The 12731-nt window shown below is 42.3% G+C and overlaps 1 protein-coding gene across 2 annotated transcripts in view; it reads right to left on the reverse strand.

Annotated features, from left to right (window-relative positions):
* LOC129767289 (homeobox protein dve-1) overlaps positions 1-12731 on the reverse strand; it is a 223780-nt gene that overhangs the window by 23493 nt on the left and 187556 nt on the right. The gene's annotated exons all lie outside the window — the stretch shown is intronic.

The raw sequence follows: 12731 nt of genomic DNA on the forward strand, positions 1-12731 counted from the left end.
TCATAAAATCAACATTTTAAAACATTTTTTGCTTCATCAAAATTATTAGCTGCCAAACAAGAGAGAGAAAGAGAGCGAAAAAAATCTCATCCTCCTTAACCTTTAAAAATTATCTCTTCATTAAACTTGATTTCCCCTCTGAAATGCCCTCGGAGCATCATCGTCCCCATGCCGCCAAAATGATTGCCGAAAGGGAATTATTATCCCACCCTCATTTGTACATCGAACCGCATCCCCTCGGCGAGAGACGCTCATGTCGAACAATGTCTCGACTGTTACGTCTGCCAGCCCACCCCCGCTCGCCTTTCACTCCATGGAGGGTGGGAGGGAAAATTTTCCCAAACTAAAACCCCAGCATTGACAACAGATCCTTCCACCCTCGCCACCCTGCGCTGATATCTGACAAGAAGTCACTTCATTTTTAGCGGTTCTCTGGATCTGCAGCCGCTTCCAGATTGAAATCTTTTGACGCTTCATTTCGTTTTCCGCCCACAGACAGATGTGGTACCGCGCGCACAGATGATGAGGTGAGCCGTGTCAGGCACTTCCGGGAAGGAGAGGTGGGTGACCAACCAAGGCGTGGAAACATCATCGGTGCCGGTGATATAATTCGGAACGAGCGGAAGTGTGTTTTAGCAGCAGCAGCAGCAGCAACAGAATCGATCCTGGAGCGGCGCGATTGGAGCGAAAAGATTTGCGATAAATACCAATCAAAGGTGAGCGGAAGCGATGGCGTGGAAGCGCTCACTTTTGATTGAATTGTAATGGTTTCCAGATACGACGGGGAATTAGGCGAGATAGACTTAAAAATACATTAACGGTGACGCACACAGATGGCGGAATCAAAGGGAATTTTTAAATAGGGTTTAGGGAAAGTAGCGTCATCAGAGTATTCGCATTGTCGAAACTTTTATTCCACAATGGGAGAAGAAAAGCATTGACAAGAACACTGTGGAGATTAGCTTGACCTAACCAGAACGATATCTGAACATAAACATATGTTCGTATGGCGAAGAAGAGCATCCCCGCGTTTCCGAACGGGTCCAGGGTTGGTTGAGGCCACAGACATTATCTACGCTGGGAGGCCAAGATTCATGTTCGGTCAAGTACGGGGGGACTGGGAGCCCCAAAACTAGCACATGTCGACAATCGTCGGTGGCTCGGTGGGTGTGGACGGGAAACGATGCTGGCAGCAGTTAGTTTGTTGTGGCCGGTTCCTTTTGCCCAAAGTACGATCCGAGTGCGGACTGGACACGACGAACATATATCATTGCTAAGCACAGCACTAGCACTAGGAGTGGGTCATCTGGCTAATAGTTTGAATTTTATAAAGTGAAAAGCCTTGTATAAAACTGGACACAGGTATTCTGGAGTAGAAAGAGAAAAAGCTAAAGAGGTATTATCGAGTTAACATTGAGGATTACACTTCATATTTCATATCGTTTGTGGAAGACCAGGCTGCCCACCTCCTCTTGCCACCACTTGATTCGAGCGAGGGAAACCAGACTGAGATTTTTGGTTCGTTCGGTTCTAAATGAAATAGTGCAAAGGGGGAGGGGACGGAACAAAACAGACACACCGAACGTGCAGAACATTTGTTATTATGAACGGTATCAGTCGTTATACATTCGTAAATACCTTAATCTTTATCAAAAAGGGGTTAATTAAAACATTCTCCTCCACTCACAGCAGTTCATTTCTCCGGTTTCGGGTTTCTTTTTTTCATGGGAGACCAGCTCATCATACATGATTTTGGGTTTCTATCTGCACTAATAGAATCGGACGGTTGGAAGATCCCCGGCGTTCGAATAGTTGGAGGATTAAAAAGCAGAGAGAAACGTGAAAATTGAACAAGTTTTTCCTTCCGCCAACGAACACAGTAGCAGCTCAAATCCGTCCCTTGCCAGAGCCTGTACCCCCTAAAGACAGTGGCGTGTAAAATGTTGTTACAATTATTTAAGCAAAAGCGTGTTATGCAAATTAAAACGCTTCTTTTCGCCCTCTCGTGCACTCTTAACTATACTTAAGATCTTATTCGCCGAAGTACATTCGCTTACACACACACACACTCCCTCATCAGCCCCCTCTTCATACCCAACCAAAGTAGTGTTCTCAGCTACGGTTCACTTGCTTCATCTCATAAGATCCCAGGGGAGCATGCAACATTCCCCGGAGCCGACCCGGCCGCGCACTAGCAGCCTCTGTATAGCAGCGTATAGCCAGTAGCGTGTTTTCGTAAAATTCGCAAAGCTTGCCAAAATCTTCACTCCTGTTGTACTTCAGGAAGCACAACATCAGAGCTCACACGCTGCTGTTGCTGCTGGGAGGATTTTTCCTGCTCAAACGAACCAACACAGCCGGGAAAAACTTCCTGTTTAATCATAACACTTTCCCATCACGATGATGAGATTCATTGGAGGTGGTGGCGCTCAAGAATAAAACTATCACACAGAGTGCAACAGTAGCAAGCACTTCCTTTCTCACCCGAATGAGTTCTTACGTTAAGTGAGGCATTTTGACACCAAGCGAATCTATCGGTTCGTCGGCACTTCTACCGTCGAAAGCATATGTTGTGACTATTTTATCGGGTATTTTTATTAGTTGAGATCAGTGTTGCCACATTTTAATCTGTACCAGAGAGATTAAAAATTTTTCTCATCTTACTTTTTCGTCCAAAAATCTGTACCATCGAAAATATTCGTTGTAGAAATTTAGCATGAAAAAATACTCATTCATTTACTACAAATACTACATTTACATTGGCAAGTCCTTCGTTTGTTTTATAATGCTTACACATAGTTTTTTTTAATGTAGATTGCGTACTATCATGAATTAAAATTTTAAAAAATCACTTCGAGCGATACTGTGGCGTGAAAGTGGTTTTTTTTTCAAAATATATATTTTATTAAGGCACATATAGCATTAGCCTGACGGGGCCGGGAATGTAAGAAATTTCACACGCGGTAAAAAACTGTACCAATCTGTACTTTTTGACGAAAATCTGTACTTTGTACCGTACAGAATCTGTACCAATAATAACGAAAAAATCTGTACCTTTCCAGATCAATTTGTACGTCTGGCAACACTGGTTGAGATCTGTAGAATATATATGACACCAGCTGACCCGGCAAACTCCGTCCAGCCCAAAATTCCCCCCCCCCCCACCTTAGAAAGGGGGAGGAATGTTTTTCCAACATAGAAACATTTATTCCCCCTGAAACATCCACATGCCAAATTTGGGTTCGTTTGCTTGTTTAATTTTCGAGTTATGCAGAAATTTGTATTTCATTTGTATGGTAACCCTCCCTTAGAGAAGAGGGAGGTGTATGTCTATCCACCATAGAAACATTTATTGCACACTAAGACCTTCACATCCCAAATTAGGGTTCGTTTGCTTGATTAATTCTCGAGTTATACTAAAATATGTGTTTTATTTGTATGGCAGTCCCCCCTTAGAGAGGGAGAGGTATGTGTATCCGCCATAGAAACATTTATTGCACCCTAATACCTTCACACGCTGAATGTGGTTCCATTTGCTTGATTAATTCTCGAGTAATGCAGAAACTTGTGTTTCATTTGTATGACAGACCATAGAAACATTTACTGCACCCTAAAACCCCCACACGCTGAATTTGGTTCCATTTGCTTGATAAATTCTCGAGTTATGCTGCATAAATTTGTGTTTCATTTGTATGGCGATTTGTTGGGTTTCCCACAGATTTTACATATATTTTTTCAAATGACGTTCCAACATTAGTCAGTCGAAATGAGAATCCTCTCTTTTTGACATCCATATGCAACATAATGTCCTGCTTTCTCTCTCATTAGAGGTGAATGAACGGCAAAGTTTAAAGCCTCTTCAAAACAAAGAATCAAGTTGAATTGCTTTCTCATGTTCGACCTAAGTCAAGAAGATGCAATAGCCAATACCACCGGTTAGCATTACAATGAATGAATAACAGTGTTCATCTATTTCTAAATAAAACACAGTGAATATGATTTTCTAAAGTGTGCTCATACTGTCGTGATAGCCCATTTTGCATTGAAAATGCTTGTTTTAAGGATTCATAATATCCAAAATAGCCATCGATACGTTTCGAAGTAGGATTACGGATTACTCAATGAAAACCCGTTATGATCTACACAATTATTGTTCCATTTCCCTCCACCCCCCCCCCCCCCCACCTTCTTATTTGCAAAAAACTCAGACAGCCAGTTTTCGCAAGCCTCTTTTGAGGCCAACTTAGTATCACCAAGAGGAGCCAGGTCCGGACTATACGATGGGTGCAATAGGACATCCCATCCGAGCTCCCGTAGTTTCTGGCATCAAAGATGTGTGAGGCCGAGCGTTGTCCTGGTGGAAAACAACACCATTTCTATTGATCATTTCTGGCCGCTTCTGGTCAATCGTCTGCTTCAAACGGTCAAGCTGCTCACAGTAGAGAACCGAGTTGAGGGTCTGGCCATAGTTGGGCAGCTCATAGTGGATGATTCCCTTCCAATCCCACCAAACACACAGCAAAACCTTCCTGGCCGTCAATCCGGGTTTGGCGATGGTTTTGGGCCGGCTCACCGCCCTTCGACCACGACTTTTTTTCGCTTTAGGTTGTCGTACGTGATCCACTTTTCATCACCAGTCACCATCTTCTTCAAAAATGGGTCAAGTTCGCTCCGATTCAGCAGTGCATCGCAGGCGTTGATTCGGTCTAAAAGATTTTTTTGCGTCAACTCGTGTGGCACCCATACATCCAGCTTTTTTTGGAATCCAATCTTCTGCAAATGGTTCGAAAAGGTTTTATGGTCTATACCCAGTTCCTGGCCAATCGAGCAAGTGCTCACATGCCGGTCTACTTGGATGATTTCAACGATTTTATTGGTTTCCACGACATTTGGCCTACCAGTACGGGGTGTATCTTCGACAGCCACTACACCAGAACGTAATCGATCGAACCAACGCTGTGCTGTGCGAATCGTTACAGTATCGGGTCCATAAACTACACGATTTTTTTCGGCCGCCTTCGTTGCAGTTTTACCTCGCAGGTAGTAAAAACGTAAAATATGGCGAATTTGTTGTTAGGTGGACTCCATTTTTGACGCGCTATAACTTGAGAGTATGGCACCCGCCATGTTTTTGGTGCCAATATCTCACACGTCAGAAGTATTTGTTTTCTTCAAAACAGCGATCCGCGTTGACGGCAGTGAGTTTCGTTTACTAGTTTAGGGGAACGTCAAAGAACAGCTGATTTTCAGTCGGAGTGAACGTTTTCAAGATTAAAATTATGAATGAAAATTAGCTTTTCCATATCAAATTAGTATTCTGTTTAAATTAAAAACATTTTTGTTTGCAGGTGGGGAAAAAGTCTCATACGAAAATTGTTAGAGATTATAGAGAAAAAAATCAGCAACAATGTTGGAATTATATGACCATATGGATGAATGAAAGTCAGAAATACGTGTTTCTAATAATTAAATAACATAATGTGAAAATTTTCTTTCAAATTTTAAAATTTGAAAACCGGCTCCGTGTCTTCTAATCTGGTAGAGATTACACTAACGACTTTGGGACCCAAATTATGGCTCTAACTTGAAGTCGCCACGTCATCGCGAATTACCAATTTACCCCCATCTGACATATCGTGATGTCGATGATGAATTTTTACAGCAGAGAGATAGTGAGATAGGCGGTGACGGTAGGTAGCGATAATCGTGTCATACACCTGTTGAGACTGAAAAGAACAATCACAACACTGTCAAAACGACACTTGTAGCACAGATTGTCGTCTTTAAATAGCCGTATAGTATGACCCGATGCGATAAGTACAACACAAGATATGTTTAAGTGTTGCCATATATTGACAATATACGACATTTCTTTTTCCCCATCCCAATATATGGTACTACTTGTTCAAGTATAATATACTCCCAAAACCCCTACAAATATTATCATATTGATACGTTCAGCCGATCGTCTTTACCAATTGATCAAAGTTTCAAGAAAATGACAGAAGCACTTCTTTGCAAATTTTCGGAAAAAAGAATCAATACTCTTAGAATGCTGGAACAGTATAAATGAAAATAGGATACATTAAATTTTTTTTTTGAAAATTATCTTCAAAAAATCATTACAAAATCCTTACGTAGAACTTTTTTTCCAATGTATATTAGGAAATCCAAGAGCCAGGAATCGCGGCTGCAAATTTCGTAAAAAATTGCTTCTATCCGATAATCATCCAATTTGGTTGGACTTGAACAATTCGATGAAGTAAGAAATAATTATGCTACAGAAATCAAACTGTGTATCGTTTTTCAGAACCTTTGAATCATTATCCGAACAGAAACTAAGCAACATCCAACGGATGATTCAGGATTGATTAGGATAGAGGAGCACACAAATATTTCCTCCACCACAAAACTCTCGTCGTTCCTTACATTGAATTTGGGTGCAAATCCAAGCTTGAAACTACGCTGCTCTCTAGAGCAGTTTAATCGAATGCTTTATATCTATCAATCGGATCGCGGGGAGTTCAATGGCTAAGCTGTTATTTTTTCCCGTGCTTTTGCGAACATCACACTCCCGACGAACCCACACTTCCATCCCGTCCGCCGAATCCAATGGCTCAGCCAGTTGTTATAGTTTACGTTCGAAGATCCGTTTATCCTACCCCGCTGGATGCGGCGCCTCGTTGTGTGTGTGTGTGTGTGTGTGTGGTATGGGGAGAGTGATGGGATTACGATTCTCACCCCTCGATTTCGGCTGCCGGTTGTCGGAAAATAGAAAAGCTCCTCACGGTCACCTGTCTTGTTGCCCATCCGCCACACGGTTCGTCTGTCCGTCAGGACAAAACGATCAATCCCTCGAATCAATAAAATATATCGCAGTGGGTCACGGAGTGCCGGACGAAGGTTTTTTTGGCTAAAATGTTCGAGCAAAGATGCATGAGTGAGTACTTCATCGGTTTCTCGAATTGTACACAAGTAATCAACAAATGTGAAATTTAATTAGTCCGATATATGGAAAACAGTTCAAATGGATGATTATGTGAAAACCGACACCATAGCTAACGCCGCCGATTCAATCCTACGAATTTCACCCATACCTCCATCAATGGATTAGTTCGATTCAGTTGGTTTATTTTGCGAAATCTAATCGAAAGATGGGTTTGCTATTGTTTGTTTTTGGCCCCACCAGTGGATCTTCCCATGTCACCGACCAGAAGCCTCCGGGCATCCTTCCGCAGCAGTAAAGATAGGGATTTTGCGTGAATCTCACCTCCCGGGAGCGATTTCTACGTATGTAAACCCCACCTACCCATCCTTTCGGAGAGGGAAGTGTTTGTATTTTGCTACGAACCAGAGACGATTACGTGGCATTAACTTTGGAAGGTCCAGTTTCTGCTTGAAGCTGGGCCGAAGCAAACATACACACACACCCAGTCAACTAAGCACAAAACACAATCCTGCCAAAAGATGGAGAACAAAGTGACAAATTTTACACGAGCAGCTCACACCTTTCTGTCGGTTTCCTATTCGTCAAAAAGAAACCGAACTTTCGTTTCCTTGCCCCGAGCCAAGATAAATCGAAAGTGGGTGAGAAGCTAATACCTCATTCCATGTCCTTCCTCTGTCCAACAAGAAAGCCAACCCTTTTTGCATACGACAGATCCTAGCTTCTAATCCCAAAGCAAAAGAAATCATATTATTGTAAAACTTAGAATCCGCTCCACACCGGACTAGCTCTATCGGTCTGGTCTGGGGATTTGGGAGGTTTCGAGTGAACAAACACTGAATGGTTGATGGTAGGCTCACAGCTTGGGTCGAGCCCCAAATTCAGAAAAGTTGGGGTGATGTTAAATTTAAATAATTTCAATTCTGCAATGTTTTTTTCATCAATAACATCCAGAAGCATATTTCTAGATCGAAGACGGAGATTGACCCCCGATTACGATTTGGTTGACTGTGCTCTGTATTTGGTGCAAGCTCAATAATCCTTTCTTTTTTCCCCATCCAACCACCGTTTGGCTTCCTGTGACCTCTTCTCAATCTATACAATTGAGCCTTATGATACACTCTGTTCACGATTTGGAAGAATGTCTTGGATTGGGTGCAATGCTGCAAACAACCTTCGACTTGGGCACTTTCGCAGACAAACACACACATCCCTCTACTCATACGATGGCTCGGAAGGAAAGAGGGTTTTAATCCTTCCATTCTCTGAAATCTCTTAGACACACACATCCTCCGCGACTTTGTCGCTCGGGATTCAGATGCGAGATATAGACAACCAGCCATCCATCCATTCATCCATCTATTCATCCTCTGTTCCCCGCCCCACATTCACGTCCTTATTATACCTATTCTTTGTGAATTGCGAAATTCCGTCATCCTGTGTGTGGCTCATTCTTTTTTTATTCTTCTTCTTGCCGTACTTTCCCATCACTTTTCTGGTTCATCTTCTTCGAGAGCAAAACCACTATCGTCTTGTTGAAGGGAGCAGGAAAAAAGCCATCCTAGACACAGAAAAATGGAATAATCCGTGAGAAGGATTTACCTTTTTTCCAAGCCAGCCCCACCCCGCCAGAAACCCCTTCCTGACCCTGCCGCCACTTCGGGAAAGCTCAACCCGACCCCAACGACCCGGTCGGTCAGGGGGGATGAAGACAAAAAAAAGTCTCGACAATCCGATATTCATCCGACTCTACCACTCTGTTGTTTATCCCACTTTTAGCCCTTTCGCCACCTATCGGCTGTCTCCTCTGCCGCGCTTCGATGGGGTGCAATGCGAGTGTGCTGAAGTTCGTACCACCGGAGAGGTTTCCTCATCTCCACAGGAAAAAAAAAATGGTGGAAGGAAGAATATCCCGTAATAAATGAATGATGAAAGGGTGGTGGAACCCGGTGACTCATCCGACTTGAATGAGTTTTCAGCAGAGGCTTTGCCCATCTCTTGAGAGGCAGTTCGGATTAGCACCGGCTCGGCCGCTGGGATCACCCAATGTTGCAGGGCCACCGAGATGAATTGGTTGTTAGTAGTGTTGTATTGTCAATCATATGCGATTGAAAAGACAAATACTTTGCTATTTATGAGGCAACTAATCATCACGAATGCAACAAATGCATCACAGTATTTTTTGAACATGTTCTAAAGAGTTTGCTCGAATAATGGAAACACTTGAGTGAAAAACAAAATTATATACAAATATTTTGAAAAAAAATTCTGATCTCCAAGCCTGAACGCATTTCAATACACGGCGACGGAGAATACTATTAAGCGGTTTAAAAAGACATCAGAGACAAATTCTGTATAACAATTCTGATTGAATAATCATTAAATAATAATAAAAATAACGATGATGCGTTGTTTCTTCCGTATATATCAATATGCGATGACGGAATACCTCAATAAGTGATCTATGATGGCAGCTGTCCGAACTCATATTAGTTATGATCAAGCAAACCATTTGTCATGACAATTGTCATGCGAAAATGCGAAAACAGTATGTTTCTATTCTGTTTTCGCATTTACGCATGACAATTGTCATGACAAATGGTTTGCTTGGTTATGATATAAATTTTGGATATTTTTAATCTATGACGTATCAGAATTTGTCAAACATATGCGAATCAGAAGTCAGGCGGAATATGGTATAACATAAAAGAGTTTTACTGAAAGAAAGGGACAATAAAGTACCTACTTCGAAAATCGATATGTTTTCGATAAGGTTCCATCGGAGGACCCCTCGATTGTTTATCTTTTGACATATTGACATGTTTTGAAGCCAACTTCTCGATCTGGTGTATTTGTACAATCGATTGCGTTCGATTCTGTTGAAAAAATGAAGAATGCAGTGAAAGCATTTCCCTTGTGCATCGAAAAATTGATAGTTCATGGTGTGCAAAACGGCGCATAACACCGGGCCGCCGCTAGGAAGTACAGTACCGGAAAGGCAACGGCTGGAAAAATTCTTCTGACACTAAAAACGTTCGAATCAGTAGTGGATCGCCCTGGCAGAGGCAGGAAGCGCAAAACGGATGCGAGAACGGAAACCAAGACCATGCGTAAAGTCAGGAACAACCCGAAGGTAACTGTCTACAATATCTAAGAGACCCCCTTCAGCTGTCAGTTTCCTATTCGTCACCCTTTCGTAGCACAAGGTTTAGATAGCAAAATTGCCCCGAAGTGTCCATTTATCAGCCAAGTAAATAAAACAAAACCCTTCTAAGGAATATGCTTAAAAGCCCCTAGAGTGCTGGAAAACGGTTATCTGGACGGACGAATCTAAATTCGAGTTGTTTAACCGAAGGCGGTGTGTGGCGCAGATCGGGTTCAGGAGCGCCACATCCAAGACACGGTAAAGCATGTGATGATCTGGGGGTGTTTTTCGCGGGGAGGAGTGGAAAGCCTAGTAAAAATCAACGGGATAATGATGGAAGATTCCTGTATAAACATATTGCGGGAAAATCTTAAGGTTTCGCTGATCCAGCCGGGCTTTGAAGAGAAATTCGTATTTCAGCAGGACAACGATCCGAAGCATACTGCTGAGAAGACCGAGTTTTTCTTTCGGTTTTATTGATATTTGTCTCACATGTTATTTTTTTTTTTTTTTTATTAATCCGTTTATTTTTACAGGCTCAGTTACATAAGTTTAATGGAGCCAAACTCTTACATATATTTCAACTAGCATATATCAACATGTTGTTTCCTTAATTCTATGGTTAATGAAATAGGAAACCGATTACTCGCGGTCGACTCGAGTTTAGAAGGGTGCCACATTTTCATTAAGAAAAGGATGGGATGTAAGGAGATGTGTGTTTACACTCGCACTCGCACTCACATTCACATTCACATTCACATTCTTATTCACACTGACACTTCACACTCAATTCTTAAAACTATCCTTACATCTAATATGTATTTACAATTTAACTTATTCTAATGTTAGTAGGAAGGGAACCGATAGCTCGCGAAGGACGAAAAGGAGGGGAAAAGGATGTATGAACAATCACACTCGAAGATCGATAGCTTTAAGGAAAACATATATTTGGGACACGTAATCAAGGTCTAACCGGTGCGAATAAAGTCCCGACTCAAGTCCAGACTTTTGAACCACGGATTGAGGCTAACCTTAGGGATAATTGAGTGGAGCCACCAGCCCAATTCATCTTCGTTCCATTTGCGTTGCCAGTTAGCGATGGTATTTTTGCGAACTAAAGAATAAAATTCATTGAAGGCGATTTGACGCTGATAAATATCGCCTTCAATTGCACCTACCTTTGCCAATGAGTCAGCCCTCTCATTACCCGGAATTGAGCAATGTGAAGGGACCCAGACAAAGGTAATGACATAACAGCGTCTGGTTAAAGCACTCAAATTTTCTCGTATTCTCTCAAGGAAGTACGGCGAGTGCTTTTCCGGCCTCACTGAACGGATAGCTTCGACAGAGCTCAGACTATCCGTTACAATGTAATAGTGTTCAACAGGTCGTGAGGCGACGCTGTCCAGCGCCCAGTGTATTGCTGCCAATTCAGCAATGTACACTGAGCAAGGATACTGAAGACTGTGTGAGGTGCTAAAAAATTTGTTGAACACTCCAAATCCTGTGGACTCATTCATAGGGGAACCATCAGTAAAGTACATATTATCACAATTGACACGCCCATACTTTGCTTCGAAAATCGTAGGAACGATCCCCGATCGATGATAATCTGGAATTCCATGGATATCCTGCTTCATGGACAGATCAAAATGCACAGAGGAATTGATGTAGTCAGGAAAACAAACACGGTTGGGAATATACGAAGAAGGATCAACCTGCATGGAGACGAATTCATGATATGAGCTCATGAATCCAGATTGAAAATTTAGCTTGATCAGTTGCTCAAAATTTCCGATCACTAATGGGTTCATAACCTTACACCGGATGAGGAACCAAAGAGATAATAAATTGAAGCGATCTTTTAGTGGGAGTACGCCTGCCAAAACCTCGAGGCTCATGGTATGCGTTGAGGGCATACATCCCAACGCAATACGGAGACAAAGATACTGAATTCGCTCGAGTTTAATGAGGTGTGTTTTGGCAGCTGATTGGAAACAGAAACTGCCATACTCCATCACTGAGAGAATAGTTGTTCGATACAACATAATAAGATCTTCGGGATGGGCTCCCCACCAGGTGCCGGTAATTGTACGGAGAAAGTTTATTCTTTGTTGACATTTTTTACTCAGATACCTAATATGGGTCCCCCAAGTACATTTGGAGTCGAACCAGACACCAAGATACTTGAATGACATAGCATGAGTGATCGGTTTACCCAAAAGTTGAAGCTTTGGTTTTGCTGGTCTATGCTTCCTAGAAAAAACCACCATCTCTGTTTTCTCCGTGGAGAATTCGATCCCTAGACCAATGGCCCAGGCTGAAAAAATTGTTCAAAGTATCTTGTAAGGGTCCTTGCAGGTCGGATTCGTTTGATCCAACGACAGACACCACCACATCATCTGCAAGTTGTCTTAGGCTGCAATTTTGTGTAAGGCAATTGTCGATGTCGCTTTCATAGAAGTTGTACAAAAAAGGGCTTAAACATGAGCCCTGGGGGAGTCCCATGTAGGAGACCCGACTTACTGTCGAATCCCCGTGAGAAAAATTCAAATGTTTCTCACAAAGCAAGTTATATAACATATTATTCAATAGAGGCGGCAGACCCTGCCTCACCTGTTATCTCACCGTTTTTTTTTT

Source organism: Toxorhynchites rutilus, chromosome 2 (assembly GCF_029784135.1).
Source record: "Toxorhynchites rutilus septentrionalis strain SRP chromosome 2, ASM2978413v1, whole genome shotgun sequence".
Lineage (NCBI taxonomy): Eukaryota > Metazoa > Arthropoda > Insecta > Diptera > Culicidae > Toxorhynchites > Toxorhynchites rutilus.